Genomic DNA, 20,784 nt, shown 5'->3' with positions numbered 1-20,784 from the left:
ATAAAACATGTGAAAATAAACAAAACCATAATATCTGGATTTCCATCACTAACATACATCCCCATCTTAAATAAAATGATTTGGCCAACAGAAAACTGGGGGTTTCCACCCATACTGTGTACAAGAAACACAGAAATTAAGTGAATGCTTTCAAGTACTAGACCTAAAACAAAAAAATTATATTGATTGGGACAATATAACTCTTTGGGACCTCAGTGGTCTTTTTGTGTATATATACGGTATGTCTGTGTATATATACAGTAAAAAAAAATAAAAAAATACAAATTATATATATAATTCCTATGTTCTCAGCTGGTTCTTCATAGTGTTAAATTTGGCCTTAAGTTGGTCATGTAAATTTTGATCAGAGGCAGATGGGTCAGTGGAACACCTATATACCATATTTCCCCAAGTATAAGACGTTCTCTTGTATAAGACCTTAATTTTGGGGGCCGAAATTAAAAAAAAAAAATATTACATAAAGTTATTGTACTAGCTGCCTGTGCATGATATGAGTGTGATTGATGTTAGCTGCTAGCAGTTGTTAGCAATCGTAGTCCTATCATGCTCAGGCAGCCAGTACATGCACATCACTTTCAGCCTCCCTGTGCCCCCTCCCTGTGCCTCATACATACGGATCCATGCTAACACACACATTCATTCATTTACTCCCCACCTTACCTGAACTGCAGATCTTCTGGTGCCGCTCGCAGACTTCCGTGGGGGCGGCTGTTTCCCTCTGCGTTGCTCGAGCAGGAACAGGAACTGAGCGGAGTCATGTGATGCGATGTGCATTCACGTGACTCCACTGGGTTCCTGTGTCGCCGCGACGGATCAAGAGACGCTGCTGAGCAAAACAGGTAAGCAGCAGGTCCCATTTCCGGTCCCCTTTCTAGTAAAAAAATAAAAAAAATCTACCACCACTGTATAAGACGCACCCAAGTTTTAGACCCCAATTTTTTCTTAAAAAGGTGTCTTATACATGGGGAAATACGGTACATCAAATGATTCAATCAATTAATCAAAAAACATATCTTGTTTCTGCACCAATTATAAATAACGTAACAAAGCTGTTAAATGAGTGACTGTTTAACAGTCCAATTGCATTCCTTGCACAGGAAATATCTTAATTGGTGTATTAGAATGTTAACAAGGCATCTAGGCAGTTTGATGCTTTTAATGAATGTAAATGGATCCAACAAATAATATCTATGTATATAGCATAAATTATATTTGTAAACTGAAGCATTTTTATAGATATGATGCAAACAATAAAATAATATTAATCAGGTACAGAGACATGGTTAAATAAGCTTACAATCAACTATGTCTATTTGTGTGGATCAGTAGTCAGATGTGTTGCTCAGATTCTCAAATCCATAAAACATTGTCTGTCTGAGACTACACACCATGGGGAATTAACAAAGTAAACTGTTTGGATTGTAGTGTAATCACAACAGCACAAAATCAAGCAGTAGGTATTATTGAGCAGTTTGCACAGTGTGGTATTATATATGTTATATGTTATATGTCAGGTGTGCTCAGCAAATACATTTGCTCATTGATCACTGGCTCACTGAGAATGTCCAAATCTAGATTTGTAAAGCAGCTTGTAGTGTCCTCCTGACTATGTAAGTAATTGCACCATAGGTAGTACTACCAGGCAAGCAACTGAAGCAGTTACTTGAGAGCCTCTGCTGATCCATGAAGCGCCCACCTGAAAATGGAAAGGAGCTGCAAGTGTAACACTGACATGCTAGAAAATGACACAGTTATAACGTATTAAATAAATAACCTATTCAAATGTAGGATTTTTTTTTCCGCTTAAGTGTCCTAATAACACAGAAAATCATCTGATCTACACCGTAATAATTACAGTTGTCATTAATTATTGTAAATATGCAATATCTTATCTCAGGAGATCATGAACCCTTCTTGTAAATTGTTGAATGAGTGGTCAATATCTTAGTTCTGGTTTGGATTGTTTTTGCCCCCATATTCTGTTTCCAATACAAAAAATATATATATTTTACTATATTAAGGATGGTTTAGTACAGTATAATAGTCTGTAGTTCTATATAGTTTTGAACATTCTGCCCTGTTTTTTTCGAAACAAAACTAAAGTAATTTTTGGATGGAGTTGTGATCATCATGTATGACAAATATTATCGTGCCTGCACATATTCCATCAATTAGAATGGACTACTGAGTAAATTATGAGACATGGAATACCAGACTCACACTGTTAACAATAGTATTCTGTTGTCAGAGAAATCTTGCTGTCTGCGTTGCTTGACTCAGTGGGATCAGAGCCCATATGAATGAACTGGTAATACTTTGTCCCTTTGCTTGTTAGCCCCCAAAGTCACTCTGAATCTCAGCATGCAATGCGTGTGTTGGGTAAATTGAGACCTGGTTCCACCTATAAACTGTTGCTGAAATTGTAATTTCACCCTGGGAGAATGGAACATAACGTGCAATTATCACCACAGTTGTAAGTATAGCATTGCAGCTGGACGTGTTGCGCCCTGGCCTCCTTTGGGACAACAATGTGTGTTCTGTGTGAAGATAATATTTAAACCCAAGCTGAGTATTGGAAAGCCCGTTGAATGCAAAATGTTGACACTAAATCCTATAAGGGAGAAGAATTGCCCCAGTTGCACTTTTTACTTAACTGTATATGATCTTAAAAGATAAATGATAACTGTTAATCTATAAAAGTCTATGTGACAATTACATCATACAAGTTCATTTAGAGTAGGGATCTCCAAACACTAGAAGCTGCCTCTCACAACTAATTGGTGCACTTCATGTCTGAGCACGAAGGGTCAGGTATATACAGTATGTATTTTAGAACAATATGCAACATAAAATGGAAACATAAAACAATAAAAGAATAAAACGGTTTCTTCAAATATGTTTGAAAGATGGCACATCCTTTAAATAGATAATAAATCTACTTTGTCATGTTCATCAGCAACGTTGCCATTATTGTGTAATATCAGTTATATAACATCTACTGACACTTTCTAATTGCTTGTAATACATGAAAAAAACTGTCTGACTGTTAGGTTAAACGAAACAAGGTTCCACAAATCAACCTGAAATTAAATGTTATCTTATCGTTTTTTTATTGAAGCAGGCAGCTCACATGAGCATGATGCCTGCACATATGCAGCAGGGTATGTCAACACAGTTCTATTTGCTTTGTGCTTTCACTTACTTTGGTAGTAAAACTGGACTCCAAAATACGTTTTACCTGACTGAGAGCTTGAGTATGTCTTTAAATTAGTATACCATCTCTTTAAATGATTCTCTATAGCAGGAAATAGATTCAGCCTGTCAATTATACTAAAATATCACAATATGCTTACATCATGGATCTCGCAGATTTGGCATGAATGTTTTCAAGGATAGTAAAAAATCAAGTCCCTGCTAGACACGCATTATAACTTCAATCCTTGGAACGAAAGATAGATAGATGTTGCTTACCTTCTAAGACCTATGGCCACCAGTATGTTGCCAGCAATTTCTCAAGGTACTTCACCTGATTCATCCTCATCTGGTACTAGACCAAGTATGCCATCTAATGCACCCTTTAGAGCCTTTGCCAGGAAAATATGCGGATGATCCTCAAGAGTGTAGAGGCTTCCTGAATCAATGTGCCTTACATTTCTGTACTCATCCTTACACATTTACCTCTCATTCCAACAAGTGACATTTATTATTAATTTAATACAAAGGGAAGCTTTAGCCTAGGCATCTCCACTTTTGGAACAAAACCCCTCCAGCTTACAAGGTGCAGACATGTTCATTGCTGCTGCAGGGAGGTGCCCCTTAACAAGGGAGAACTGTGGCCCGGTATGTTATTGAATTTCACACAATGGCCCATGAAACTGATTGGAATACCAGTGATTTGCAAGCTGCCTTCTGTAGGGGTTTAAATGAGTCACTTTAAGGTGAACCTAGTGGAGTGAGGAGGTGCTTCACTAACTGATAATATTACCACACCTCCTCCCTACCAAAGACTTTTAGTTCCCAATGGACAGGGCACCAAGTGACCATACAAGCTTTCCCTGATTCTGGAACTGCAGAGAACTTTATGGATGGAAAATAGGCTCTTAAGAAAGAAATTACCTTACAACGTAAAACTCAGAAAATCTCCATTATGGGTTTGGATGGTACTCCAAACGGGAACATGGAATGTTTCCTTACAAACAAAAACTATTGGGGTAATAGTGGGTATAGTTCACTCTGGAGAATTACATTTTGACATTTTATCCAGTCCCCATTTACCGGTTATATTGGAATTTCCTGGCTAGAACAACACAATCCCAACCCCTTTCTCCAATCATTACATGGAGTAAAGAATGTCTAAACAATTGTTGTAACATCCCTACTAGATGAAATCTTTTGTTGGAATTATCTGCAGATGACCCACGTAACCTAGTAGCATCTCAGTACTGAGATTATATAATTACTAAAATCCTTGGCTTGTTGATATCAACCGGTTAATTGGATATGGATCCTGACAAATGAGCCGTCAGCAATGACTGGGAAGACCCTTCCGGTATACCAATAGAGTCGCTTGCACGGCCCTTTGACTCCTGAAGGGGGAACTTGGCCTGTCTCCCCGCTCCAAGTTTAACTCCGGACGGCGAACATACTGATTTCCGCTCCCATTCTCACGGCTTTTGTCCTGCAGCCGCTGTTCATTGAATGATCGTTTCAGAACATTGAGGAACCCTTCCAGCAAGCTGCAATGGATGAGGGAGGACTTGAGGACAGCTATGACGGGCTTGTGGGTCCTCGCGGCAGGTGGTAAGTACCGATCTTGACACTAGTTTTAACTCTAAAAACCTTCAGAACTATTGTGGGACAGATTTAACATTAAAGTTCCAGCTAGACATATGGTGATGATCAATCAACTAGCAGTAATAATGCAAAACTAATATAAAACAGGAAGATACTCTGACATACTAGGAAGCTTTGTCTTGGAGCTGGTAGGAAACAAGAAAGGTAATTACCCAAAGATGTATCTTGGGTAGTCGCTGTCCTGGGCCCGACCCCAGGCAGCATTTCAGCGCCTCCAGTGGCCACTGTCATTTATGCTAAGAACTGAGATATGAAGGGCAAAGAGTAAATTCAAAATGGACACTGTGCCAGCTAGACCCAGTTCTCCATAGCGTTACAAGGGAGATTTCTCATCTTCCTAACTGGCCTATGGAGCAGTGGCCTACTGGGGAGCCTGATAACCCAGTAGGGGAATCTACCCTCGGGTATATAGCAGATGGGCAGAAAAAATTGCTGGGTTGTGGAAGGGGCAAATATATATAGAGGTGAATTTTGATGAATCCAATGCATTTGCAAAAGAAACTCCATGAAAGTGCATGTGATGAATAGTATATTAACTGTATTGTACTAAAGCATCATTTTTATTATTTTTTTATAAAATAAAATCTATTTATTTAATCCATATGGAAATTGCTTTTCTTTCAATATGAAGTCAACAGAAGTTAACAATATTTCTGTCAAGAAATATGTTCTAAGGACAAAGCAAGAATTCATATAAAATAGTTTTTATTGAACTGCATCTTCCTGGCACCCTGTGAGATATCAGTTTACAAGCAGAACAAATAATCCTGTCATTCAGATCCCCTACAAAGTGATGTATTACCTAAGTATGACTGGTTAGCTCGCAGGTGGCTTTGAACCAACAAGAACTGCGTGCAATCGGAAACTTGCAAAATTGTTGATTACAGATGATAACCACGGAGTGCTTCCCAAGATGTTTGAAATAATGCTGTTCTCTACTCTCTCCTTTGTTCATTGAAATCAGCAGGCAGCGAAAGTCAATTGTCTACTCTCATCAGATTCTACCCAGTGTACATATACAACACAAAGAGGCAGAAGAGCTCATAATCTTTGGGAAGAGGAATATTTCATGCCATCTACATGCTTTGAAAACAGCTCAAGGGGAGAGGTTTTTATTAATTCAGAGCATCTTTTTCCAAAGTCAGTATTCAGCGTCACAACTCTTTCGGTTTTCCTACTGGAAACCCACTACGTATTCTGCAGGCTGATTATTGCCCATAGACAGCATACATGTGTTGCTAACTACAACAGAAGCCATTTTTACCTGCTGGCACTGAAATGTATTAGTACAGAAGGGCATGTTGAAATTACCATGTGCTATAGAAGCAATATAATATTTTATGTATTTTTATAGCTAATTCTTGCTTATTACTTTCAAATCACTAATTTTGTCTTACAAGGAGCAGTAACATGGCAGGGAAAAATAATAATACACGTACTGAGAACATGAAGTTAAGACGGCTGCTCCTATGGTATTGTTTGTCAAGTGGGTTTGAAAAGAATAGGTCTTACAGATTTTAAACATAGTTGCATAGGTTTATTTAGTATATATAGAAAAGTAAAATGTATGAATTGGTAAAGTGACAGATCTACTTTAACTTTTAAATCATTTGTGATTTTCACAACTACAACCCATTTTCAATAAAATGATGTTCCGTTATTTGTCTCTGTTCTTGATTGTTGGTCTTCTTGATTCAGTATGTAATAGCAATGATTTACACAATGAATAAATCACACAAAAAGTGATATAGTGCTTTATAGTGTTGTATGCTTAGAGCCCACTCCTGAATTGTTCATTTTATAAAATAATCCCACAGTACCATACCTATGCTAAGGATCCCCATACCATGTTTGATCTATCCTAGCACACATGGAAGTTCCTTTGCTGCATATATATCATATAAATCTCATTTTAGAGAAATTGCCCAGGGTGACAGAGACCAGGGACTAGTCTAAAAATAAGGCTCCAAATTCAGATGTCAGCACCTTCTCTTACTGATATTTTTTTGCTATTTGAAGTTTTAAACTATGCACACAAGTCAAAAACCTTCATTTTTTTCCATTAGTCTCTACAATGCCTGTGGCTCTGGCACATTATCCAAATACAATGTAAAATTTCTTTCTTTTTTTGCAACGCTGCAGTTTCTCTTTTATATTTCAGGACTTTTTAAAGTCATTTGGTGTTTTGAACTATCTCTAATAAAGCAATATGTAATAAATCCAAATTATATCTTACTCCAGGTGTTGGGTTCTAATATGTTTTATATGAAAATGATATTGTATTACACTCTTAGTATGTTACAAGTTGCAATCATTTTGTACCTCAACACTGTAGCTTTAAGAAAACAAAAATGTGAGCACCTCCCCAGAGCCCACCATTTTTGAAAAGCATAAAACATAAAAGGTCATGTTAAGGTGCTTTTAAGTGCTTTCTATTGGTAAAAAGGGGGTCAAACTGCTAAAGGATGAAAGATACACCAGTAGGCTGTATGTCCCACAGCAAAGGTATGGTAACAATTATGGTAATATGTGTTCTTGTATTGTCAATCCCATACCAGGCCACATAGGTGGCAATATGTGCAAAAAAAAAGTATTTCAGCTAAAATAAACCCAAGTCTGCCACTGACAGAAAGACAGTGGGGCATGTGAGTCTTTAACGTCTATCAAAATGTACCTATATAGACCAGACCCATCTGGCAAATATGGGTTACTTGACAAATTTGTTGAAATGTCGTTTAACGTGCTGCTACAGGCAGGTTAAATATGGCCGTATGCCACACAAGTGTAAGAAAATCGTCTGGCTGCGTGTATCCAGCAGAAGGCTGCCCTTGGCCGCTGGCCATGTCCAATATAAACACTCAGTTGAGCCCTGATATTTACCCAGGCTATTTTCTACATCAATAGAATCATATATGAACTAAAGTGTTTTAATCCCTGTAAATAAAATAATATTCAAGTGGGGACAATGTTAAAATATCACCCATGGGGCTTTAGATGGGATAATGAGACATAAATGTAAGGTGCAGCAAATAGAAATGTTTTGGGTTTCAAAAGACTTGCAAATACATGAAACTCTCTAAGACCAACATATAACCTTTTACAGCAAAGTGCAGGAGTTAAAAAATCCCACAGGCGTCTTCTTCATTTGTCCTATTATTTTATTGATCATGTGAAAGGCATTAGTGTACTTGGAATAGAGCTGACCCTATGACCTTAAGAAATATTAACCCCTTGGGGAGATTTATCAGCTTTGTTTGATATTGATATGAACTTTCATGATATGATTTTAAAATTATTTTACCAAGACAATACAAGTCACTTGTATTCAAGGAATTTCAATTATATGTAAGAAAACCACAGGGCTTGTAGAGCATGTGAGGCAGAAGCGTAACTGGCTGAAGCACTTCCTCCCCATCATCATTGTCTCTTCACCAGGACTTGTGTCCAAGGAGGATGAGTTGGCCACCATTTAGGTTGGGCCCCATTTGGCTTATGCCATGTAATGGCTGGCTCATCCACCTCTGTGGGTTTAGGTAAAGAGGCCCAATCCAAATCACAACTTGCCAGCAGGTAGCCCTTTTTAGCAGTTGATAAACTACAATCATCATAACAATTTATTGCCTGCCACTAAAACCATCTCAAAATTTACAGCAATCACCTAAACTTTTGTTTATGTGAATAATCCAAATGGACATCTCTGCACCGGTTTCATTAACTTTGTGAAGCATAATAGGTATGCGAAATGACAAAGCCTAAATTACCACTTCAGCAAAGTGTGATACAACCATAGAAAATTGTGTTCTTATCTGGGGAGCAGCAAAGAAAGAGCATGTTGAGTGGTATGCTTCACCTATGTTACTGTCTAAAATTTTGATATGTAAAGAGAGCAATGTAGAAAAATATAAAATTTCTATTTTTTTTTTACACCTTTTCTTAAGGACCACATGTTTCCAAGGTCACAAAAGGGCTAAATTACTCAAATCTAAACAGCGTAACATTCTCAATTAATAATGCATCATTTAATATTTGTTATATATTTAGCTTCATAGAAGATGCTTAATAAACATTGTACTGTCCCTTAAATGCAGAATTGTATGCATCAATATGTTTTTGCGAGTAAACAATGTATGTCCTACGAAAAATATGTAGGTTTTCTAATCCGTAATTGTTTAATTTAGGTGTCTTGTTTATATACAGTATAACTCCCCGCGGATGGTTCTTGTAACAATTAATCTCTCTCAGTTTGACAGCCCCCTAATCATTCCACAGCTATATATATAATTAGAGTCCCACTGGCAAACACAGTAGTCACTGAACTCCGTCTCCTACCAGGCTTTTATAAACTACCTCTGGCCTGTAACATTAGTTGCATTACCAGCCTGAACTATCACAAAGAAACACATCTGTCTCTCTACTAATTCACCATTAGTGAAGGGATAGGCGAAGGTTTAGAGATCACAAAATGCTTGATAAATCAGCTATAGAGTTACAAGTGAAGCAAGTCCCTTTGCTCTGTTAATTTGCAAAGATGTGATTTCGCCACAGCTAATGGTCGTTTATGATTGGTTAAACAATTGCCCTGGGCATTTAACCTTCTACATGCATGAAAAGAGACACATTTTGCTGAACGCAGAAAGGTGCTTTTAGGGAAAGCTTCAAATTTAACATTCAGAGATACAAGAGGTCTTGTAAAGGGTCACCTTAATTATGTTCTTTCATTTTCATTGTATTTTTAGAAAGGTGTCTTACGTTGGAAATCCATGCAGCAGTCAAGGATTGTTACATGTTAAAAATCTGTATTCCAAATATGTAGTTAATGTGACATTTTTGGAGTATGAATGTGTAATAGTAAAAAAAAAAAATCACCATTGTACATATATAAAATGTAGCACACTGCTTATGAGTATAAAAACCTTTATGTTAGTAATATAAATGTATTCTTGTTCTAAATATCAAATTCAAGTTAATAAATAGCTGGCAATAGGTCATTAAGTGACATATAACAGAGATGTTGGGTGCTTTTAAAAAATTCTTTTTTTTTTTTCGAGGATGAAAGCAATTTGATTGTTCTGGACAGCCAGCACTGAATATTATGCAGCCAATCACAATACTCATGTAGCGGTCAATAAAGCTTTTATTCATCATTTACAATGCAATAACATGGTAGCACATATTTTGTTCTGAATATATAGATTCCCTCTCACTGATAGAACCCCACATTACTTCTCACTTTGTCTCTGTGCCTTATGTTTGTTCTCATCTCATTCCATCAAGATTGTAAGCTTGCGCGCAGGGCTCTCTCCACCTAATGTATCGGTTTGTCTTAGTCTGCCAATTCTCGTCTTGTCATACCCCTTGAATATATGTATTGTAAGAAGCGCTGCGTAAATTGTTGGCGATATATAAATAAAAGATACTAATAATAATTATAATAATAAACGTTGAAAAACAGCCCCAGACCATTATCCCACCTTCACTAAACCTGTCAGTAGTCACTATGCATTCTAGTAGGTAGCATTCTCCTGACATCGACCAAACCCAGATTTGTCCATCAGTTTAGAGGACTGCATTGGGATCCCACGGGTTCTTCGCGACAAGACAAAAAAAATTGCGGGTGCAGGCAGTATTCTGTGTGTTGTGTGCGGGTGGTCACACAATATACTTGCGGGTCCCGCTTATCCTGCGCACACCCACAAGGCTGCTGCATTTTTGGGGTTTTTTTTTTGCTTCTTCACATTCAATTTCAGTGAAGGTCCTAGCCTCACTTTTATATTCAGCCTCATTTTCATAGAGGTGGGAGAGAGAAGAAGATGGAGTGAGTGACTTATACATGCAGCGCTGAGCTGAGGACAGGTTGATCTAAGACACCCAGCATGTTTTGGAGCAGGCCCATTTGAGGCAGATTTTTGTAAGTCACAATTATCTGTAAATGAATGCATTGGAATAGACCCTTGCGGGAGCGGGCCGGGATTGGACACACATGTTGCGGGAGACCTATGACACTCTTTTATCATACATTCTGGTGTCAGCAATTTCTAGGCCACTTTCATCCCTCCTTTTCCAAATCAGCAATGCATAATATTCTTTACATTCCAAATATGTGGTTTATGTTATGAATGTTACATTTTCTTTTTATTATCAACCATGCTGAAGTCTTTTCAAATTCAGTGTCGCTAATTCAATCTCATTACTGGATGGATGTTTTGTAAGCGTAGCAAAAGCAAATTGACAATGCTTAAGGCTTCTTATGGGAAAAACACTAGCTAGTACAGATTGTGACTTAACAATTAGTTATATAAATGAGCCAACATCCCACAAATGAACCATAACGTGTTTACACATCTGCCGGGTAAGAGTTTGCCTACATTCAGATGGATAGGAATAAAAGTCTTTCTAGCACATCATATTAATAAATACTTTAGTTCCCCGAAGAGTGGTTTATTCTATGGTTGGCCAGCAACTAACAATAAACATTTTGGAAACAAATGATACAGAATCGCCATTTCGCACTCATGTATATTTCAGTGCTCATTAGTACATTAATGATCAACTCTTATGTTAAATCAAAAACTGGTCTGTAACTATGGTAGGGCTAAGCACAAGCAGTCTACAAGTTGTATCTCTTATTTCCCCCAATGCACTGCCAGTTGGTCACCTACTTAAATATCCAGAGAGTTGTTGGGATGATCATCTTTGCACAAAATACACTGTACATACCCACATTGTAATACGCGTGTGGAAAATGATGTTCTATAATGTAGAATGGTCCCCACTGGAATAATCCAATCAGTCAACATTTCAAACTTTGCAACAGAATCATTTTTATACATAGCCCTAACAAAAAAGAGAGTAAGCAAGCTCCATGTGAAGGAGAGACTTAGCCAACCTGTAGAGGTTTCTGAACTCTCAGCTAAACAGTCTCTCCTGATTGGCTAAGACCTCCTTCGCCAGCAGCTCTCATTGAGGCTGCTCAGGACCCACCATTGTAGGACATGTTTGGGACATGTGGTCACCCTAGTTAGTATATGTATGTGTTTTACTTACTAGGAAAAGGTGCTGAAGAAATACTTTACCCAGGTGCTACTAACCCAAGACTCACCCCTGAAGATGAAGGCTGGTGATGCCTCATTATCTTTTGCCCTGACATGGATAAAACCTTAGTATTGCAATGGTATTTTGATTTAAAAAAAAAAAAAAATAAATATCTTCATTTGCAGAGAGTGTGACAAATGCTTTTCTTTTCTCTTTTATGTTCTCTTAATTAGGGTCCCGCAGGTCATTCCGCTCTTCTTGGCACCTCCACATTTAGTTTATTTATGTGTTGATTGATAATTGTATCCTTTTATTTTGCGAGAATATCTTGCCTTTACTATTTTACATTAAATTGGTGGAAGTGTAATGTCATGACTATCATCATTAATGTGTCATTGCTGCCACATTAACTGGGAAAAAATGCAAGTAACATTTGTCATAATTCTAGATAAACCATGCAAAAACAAAATGAATGTTGCAGAATCTTGTTATACCTTTTTTATTGGACTAACAGTGTTTAAAATAATAGACGAGCTTTCGGGGGTCCTCCCTTTATCGAGTCAAAAGCATTTCTCATGCATTCTTATACACTGGACTAATATGGCTACTCCAAACTATAGATAAACCACATATCCCAAATATATTTCTGCATGAGAGAAAGAAAGAAATGATACTGTGTTGCATTGTGGATGAGTTTCTGTGCTTCAATTTTCATTGTGTATATGTATGTATGCCATGTGGTAAAACAACATTTAAAAGGTACTTTTAGGGAAAAAAATACTTAGTTTTCATTAGGCAAACATTGTTCCAGTTATTTTGTTTTGGAGAGGCTATATATACAATATACAAAGATAAAATTAGTTTATTGGCTGATGATCACGAAAGCCCTCATCTATAAATCAGGTAAGGACCTTGTTTCACATAGTTCTTCACAACGAAGCTAACTTTTGGAACTTGGCGTACCCTGGTGCTAACAGGTACTGTATACTGTGATTGATTGACATTGATGTGCTACATTAGACAGAAAGTGAAATGTGCTCCTTATCTTCCCCTGAGTTCTTCTTATTCAGGATACAGCATAATTCACGCATCCTCCCTCCCATTCTCAACATAGTGTTTTTTTTCATAGTAACATTGAAGAAGAATGAAAGTATTCTAAAGGAAGGGTATACCCAAAGGAATTGAATATGGGATTTTCTTTTTTTAACAAAAGTTATGTAACACAAATTCAAGAACGTATTACAGAAGGGAGGGGGATTTTATTAAGAGTTAGCGTTTATTAAATACAGTATATGTACATATTTTAACCAATACTTAAAAAAAAAGTGCATTGCCTGAACTTATTTTCAACGATTAACCCAAAGGACTATAAACTTCAAGTGTCTGTCTAAATCTTGGAAGCAGTAAATGGACAATATGGGAATATTTTGTATAATTCTATTCCAGAGCTGTTTTTGTTCAACAGCTAGAGTTTTGTTTTTTAATAAAAAAAGTTTGAAAATTTGAAAATTGGTTTTATCATCATAGCAACCAGGATGCCTTTTCAAAGAATGCATTTTGCAGAATTGCACTGAATGCTTTTAGGGGCAGCCTGGCATGTGGTGCAGTTGATGAACACCACTTTCTTTCCTTAAAATTCCAGTACACATTTGTTTGTGGTTCTCAGCATGCACTGGACTCTGCTGGGAAGTTTTAGCATGTTGGTCACCTAAGCCTATGCAACACTGGCTATCCTGGTACCCTCCATGACCTGGTAGGCCTGGTGTAAAATTGCAATATGTTGTCAAGATACTGCCTTGGGTGTAGGTTGGATGTAGCAACTAATCCTTGGCAATAACACAAGAAGTATTAGTAACATTGTTATGAGACTCCAGGTCAAAAAGAAGAAGTCAGGACATGATGAATAGGATCAGAGTTGAGTTACCCACTTAGCTTCAAGCAACAAGAAATCCTAAAACCACCCTGCATCTTGCCTAAAAATTGGAGTAGATGTTTCTTCTATGCTTCCTGCTTAGCTTGGCAATTGCATAGCATGTGATGTTTATATCATATGGCTATACGTATGTCTGTAAACACTGTGCAAAATGGTCTTTTTGACTTGATGAGTAGCTCAAAACTACATTGGTGTTTAACAGGCAGGTTCTGTGGTGCATGGCAAGTGGCATAATTGAACATGGGTTACATTGACCCTGTGGTGTTGGGGCGGCAGCAGTGTCGACAGATCTCCGTAAGGTAAGAGGAAGTGAGAGGTGGAGGCAGTGGCAGGACTGTGAGCTGAACAGGGTATGGGGAATATGCGTGTGTACAGTGTAAAGAGACAGTATATATATATATATATATATATATATATATATATATATACATATATATTTTTGGAGCTAGTGTGAGAATCTAGCTCCTTTTATCCTGGTCTTAAGGCTTAAACCGTAATCACTCTTTGGTGTCACTGTAGTGGCTATGCATTGCTATAGGCCACATGAGAACTAAAACTATGTTGTATAAGAACAATTTCTAAATGTGTGAAATAAACATTATTTCATTATTCTTATTATGACATCTGACATTGTCGAGGCTATTTTTGATGAGAGCTTACAAGGGCTTGCCCTCCATAATGATTGGTAATGTTTGTAAGTTGAAAATGGAAGTGACCTGCACTTTACTGAAATAACCCATTTGGCTTTAGGTCCCTATGTGTGTAGATATACCATAGTATCTATTTGTATCTGCTACTGGAGCATCAAAATCCTGTACCCTCCAAAAATCAGTCTGTTCCCATAGAAACCTGTGTCCTAGAATTAAGTATCTGTCTGAACCTGCTACCTAGAGTTTATCTTCAAAACCATTTTACTATTTATGCTTAAATGCAACTAAATTCTGAGCTGGAATATGCATATAAATTTGCCATTTGATCTCAAATGCAGATTCTGTGTAACCTTTGTTATCAAGAAACATTTTATTCACAACTAGAATATTCATTAATTTAGAGATTAACTTTGATTGCTGCACTGTAAGGATGTGCTCAAGTGTGCAAAAGATTGCAAATGAATGAAACAGCAGTATGCCATTCATCTTCAATTATCTCAATATAATTAACTGCTGTTTTCCTTGGTTTGCAACCTGTATGTTTGCGTCTCCTATTGTTTAAATATGACAACAATGTAAATAGGGACTTTTCTTCATTGTCTGAGTCACTGAGCCATTTAACTCTCAAGAAGAAGAGCTCCATTTCCAGCAGGACAACAGGATTGTGTGACCAAAATGATAGTTATAGCTGATACACATTGTTTACCCACTGGATATTGAGTTGTTAGTGATTTCTAATTAAGCAAGAAACAATTATGTGCTTGTTTCAAACAGACACACAATTTTAATTAAGAGGAACTAATTTTTTTAAACTGCAGCTTGAAATATTCACAAATAATGAACATATATGTATCTTTTGTTTGAAAATATTTATTACAATTTCTTATATAAACATAAAAAATAAATAAATACATACAAATAGAATACCAGATATTTATAACGACCCAAAAGAGTTTTTGTAATAAGGTTAACAATTCTACAATGGTTAAAAACCTTATACATTGTATTAGACAGTTCTACCAAATAGATAAATAGATAGATAAGAATGATATTCTTACCCTCCTTAATATATGCATAAACCAGTTATTATATATAATATAAGTATGTATTATATCATTCATAGTAACAGTCATACATCCTACAGGACAGACACATTCAACGGCGGTAGAGGGAAGAACGGAAATGATCCATCGATTACGTAAAGAAACTTATACATCGATTTTTAAAGAAGGTCGCAATGACACTAATCCCATTGGGGTATTATTAAAGTGAGAAAGCTGTATCATGATGACGCGTACTGTATATGAGAAAAATAGCTAAAGGATTAAGTTCCAGCACTGGAATGGGCATCCCGCCCATTTTCACACCCATTCCTGACCTCTCGGCCACACCCATGAAGGGCTGCCGGCGCTCTGTACTGTACAGGGAGCTAGCTTTAACATTTAAATGTTATAATGAATGCATTTTAAAAGCACCAATCAGGAGTCGCTATGGTTAGAAATTACCCATTTGCCCTTGGAGGGGGTGGGACATGGCAAGCGGGACATTAACCCTTTCATCACCTCCTGGTCCATAGGGAGCGAGTCATTAACCCTTTCAACCCCCCTGGGGCATGAGGGGTAGAGCATTAACCCTTCCAGCCCCTTCTGAGGCATATGGGGAAGGACATGAACCCTTTCACCACCTCTTGGCGCACAGGGAGCAGAGCATTAACCCTTTCACCAACTCCTAGGGCACAGGGAGCAGGGCATTAACCCTTTACCACCTCCAGGTCACGGGGAGCAGGGCATTAACCCTTTCACCACCTCTTGGGGCATTGGTGGCATTAATCCTTTCACCATCTCTTGGAACACATGGAGCAGGGGATAAATTATCAAAGGAGAAATGATGGAAATAGCGCCAACATATTCCGCGGTGCTGCAGAAGGCTGAGGAGTTATCCCTGACTGAATTGGGGGAAAATATTGCTTCGTGCCAGCCCTGCTGCCTGCTAGGCCACGCCCACTTCTGCTTACCTGCCTAGCAGCCTGCCTGATGTCATAATGCACTGAAGCTGTTGATGTTGTTACTTGCAGTAAGATGCCTCACTCAGTATTGGGAGTTGATGATTGTAAGTTTACTGGGTCTTATTGGGAAGTATTATATAATACTATTATTATCTTTTATTTATGTAGCACCAACAATTTACTTAGCGCTTACTACATTACTATATTACTCTATGTTACATTATATGATATGTTGCATTATATTATAGTACATTATCTGTTAAATTGTGTTACATTGTAATGTAATAAATATCATAATGTAATTTAACATGTAAAATAATACATTATCTTAAATTGCATCATATTATATATAAATTTACATTATGTAACATTATGTTATATATATATATATTATATTACATTATATGTATTTATATCACTTTATATTATATATTTTATTATATATTATATTATTTATTACATTATTTTATGTTACATTATATTTTTTATATTTGATTCTGTTACATTATATAATATATATATCATTATATAATAGTACATTAAATATAAAATCGGGTTACATTGTAATGTAATAAATTTAATGTAATTTAAAATGCAAAATGATACATTGTATTATATTACATTATATGACTTGTTATTACATTATATTATTTTATATGACATTTTATGACTTTATATCATATATTATTTTTTGTATTTTTCATTCCATTAAATCATTTCCTCTTTCCTTTAAGATCACGCTCTCAGTGATTTGACAAGTGAATCCACTCACCCATCGACCGGCAGCAAGTTCTGCCACTGACTAAAAATGCAGGGATCCAGCAAACCCGGCTGTTCCCCCAAAAAGGCCTTCATCAGGTCACGGCAGAAAAGCATCTTGCGATCTCTGAAGACAAAGGCGACGTATATAACCATCATGACCAGGGTCAATCCGGCAAACAAAATCGCCAAGACCAACACGACATCCAACATCTGCCAAGCAGCGAGTCCGGGCTGCGCTCGGTGTCGCCCATCAGGGAAGAAGACAGCCACAAACATCATGGCCAGAGTCAATCCGGCAAAAAAAATCGCCAAGACCAACACGGCATCCAACATCTGCCAAGCAGCGAGTCCGGGCTGTGCTCGGTGTCGCCCATCAGGGAAGAAGACAGCCACAAACATCATGGCCAGGGCCCGACCACCTAATATTGTCACCAATACTCACATCAGCACTCCACTTCATGAGAACCAACTGCTGGGAGTGGAGACCATAAAGAGTGCGTCGGCCCAACACAAGCTTCACCCTGTTGACCAGGAGGAGGCACCAGCTAAATCCCGCACCCTGCAAAGGACAATGATGGATGCCATAAAACTATACCACCCGCTGGGCACAGCTTTCCAACCAGCCCTCCCAACACCATCTTTGGCGCCTGCTAGGCCGCTCGCTGCCCCTAAACTTAAATCTGACGCTCCACAACGTCCAAACACCATCTGGGATGAGGTGAAGTGGCCGGTGGAGCAGCGAGTCCTGCCAGTGGAGAAGCCCAGGGCACCATTCCTGAGTCCAGATGCTGAGAAGGCTGAGAAGATACAAGGCCTGAAAAGACGCGCCCAGCAGGAGAGGGAAGAGGCTGCCAAGCGCACGCGTTTTGGCGTCTTCAATTTTGTGCTTCAGCGGGAGCTTGACATGAAGTACGACAGACTATTTGGATACCCTCCTTTCCTGTATTAATCCTTATCCTCACCCCAACCCCACTTAAATAAATGATTAAATTTACCCCGCAGATGTCGTGGTTATTAGTGGAAGTTGTTTTGGTGATGAAAGTGGTGGTTCTGTTGGCTTGGTTTTGCTCTGACACCAGACCACAGCTGGTGTTTTGGGTGAGCCAAGCTTTGCCTTGAATTACCATCCAGGGAAACTCTGAGCATTTTCCTCAGCACTGTCCAGTGAGAGGAATTCTTTACCTGCAGCAGGTTTGCACAGGGCAAAATAGGTTAGGTACGCACTAAAAGCTTGCGTGGAGAGAAAGGAGGTAGAGAGATGAGAGAATGAGGGCTGCCACAGAGGGAGGGAAACAGGGAGAGTAAGGGCTATATGTATGAGTGGTACAATATGAGTATGAGGGTATCTGTATGAGTGGTACAGTATGAGTATGAGGGTATCTGTATGAGTGATGTTAGGATGTGTGTTAATGTGTGGTTTTATGATTTTACATATAAGGACATAATAACCATCATCTGTTACTTAGCAGGTCTACAAACTGATAAAAGTGGATATATATATCATAACATTTATACTAATATATATCTCATTAACTTAAATACTTTTATAGATAGCCCATTACCTTAAATACTCATATGTAAAGAATTACCTTATATATATATATATATATATATATATATATATATATATATATATATATTCTCAAGAATGGACCGGAGGTGGTCCAAAACGATGGCCGTGCTGATTCAAATAAACTAGTGTTAAACGCACTTTACTACAAAGACCTGTGAGTGCCCATTTTTCTTTGGTTACATATATCTGACTATTTTTGGAGCGCCCGGGCAAATAAAAGCCTGTGCATACTAACAGTATTTCTGAGTGTGCAGCTGCTCCCTTTGGTTTGTGTGTGTGTATATATATATATATATATATATATATATATATGCCTTATATATTAACGTGTATATATATATATATATATATATCCCATTACCTTTTATATTAATATATATTTCCCATTACCTTACATATTAATATATCCCATCACCTTATATACTAATATATATATATATATATATATATATATATATATATATATATCTCCCATTACCTTCCATATTAGTATATATCCCATTACCTTAAATGCTAATACATATATCCCATAACCTTATATATTAATATATATCCCATTACCTTATATACTAATAAATCCATTTACAATATATACATATATCTATACATTTATACTCATAGAGAATGGCAGATAGCCCCCACAGCCAATTACAGCTCTCCTCTCGGCCACACCCATGAAGGGCTGCCGGCGCTCTGTACTGTACAGGGAGCTAGCTTTAACATTTAAATGTTAGAATGAAAGCATTTTAAAAGCACCAATCAGGAGTCGCTATGGTTAGAAATTACCCATTTGCCCTTGGAGGGGGTGGGACATGGCAAGCGGGACATTAACCCTTTCATCACCTCCTGGTCCATAGGGAGCGAGTCATTAACCCTTTCAACCCCCCTGGGGCATGAGGGGTAGAGCATTAACCCTTCCAGCCCCTTCTGAGGCATATGGGGAAGGACATTAACCCTTTCGCCAACTCCTAGGGCACAGTGAGCAGGGCATTAACCCTTTACCACCTCCAGGTCACGGGGAGCAGGGCATTAACCCTTTCACCACCTCTTGGGGCATTGGTGGCATTAACGCTTTCACCATCTCTTGGAACACATGGAGCAGGGGATAAACCCTTTCACCACCTCCTGGGGCATGAGGGGCACCTTTTGGGGCATGGAGAATAGGGCATTAACCCTTTACCAACTTGGAGTCACAGGGAGCAGGACATTAACCCTTTACCACCTCCGGGTCACTGGAAGTAGGGCATTAACCCTTTATTTACCCCCGGAGTATCTCTGACGGTATCTGCTGCTGTTATTGGGAAGATGAGGCATTTTTATTATCAAAGGAGAAATGATGGAAATAGCGCCAACATATTCCGCGGTGCTGCAGAAGGCGGAACGTCTGAGGAGTTATCCCTGACTGAATTGGGGGAAAATATTGCTTCGTGCCAGCCCTGCTGCCTGCTAGGCCACGCCCACTTCTGCTTACCTGCCTAGCAGCCTGCCTGATGTCATAATGCACTGAAGCTGTTGATGTGGTTACTTGCAGTAAGATGCCTCACTCAGTATTGGGAGTTGATGATTGTAAGTTTACTGGGTCTTATTGGGAAGTATTATATAATACTATTATTATCTTTTATTTATGTAGCACCAACAATTTACTTAGCGCTTACTACATTACTATATTACTCTATGTTACATTATATGATATGTTGCATTATATTATAGTACATTATCTGTTAAATTGTGTTACATTGTAATGTAATAAATATCATAATGTAATTTAACATGTAAAATAATACATTATCTTAAATTGCATCATATTATATATAAATTTACATTATGTAACATTATGTTATATATATATATATATATTATATTACATTATATGTATTTATATCACTTTATATTATATATTTTATTATATATTATATTATTTATTACATTATTTTATGTTACATTATATTTTTTA

The sequence above is a fragment of the Sceloporus occidentalis genome, unplaced genomic scaffold (genome assembly GCF_023333645.1).
Source record: "Sceloporus occidentalis isolate IW3139 unplaced genomic scaffold, rSceOcc1.0.p SCAF_36, whole genome shotgun sequence".
In the NCBI taxonomy this organism is placed as follows: domain Eukaryota; kingdom Metazoa; phylum Chordata; class Lepidosauria; order Squamata; family Phrynosomatidae; genus Sceloporus; species Sceloporus occidentalis.
The sequence above is the reverse complement of the archived record's forward strand: the minus strand, read 5'-3'. Positions refer to the sequence as shown.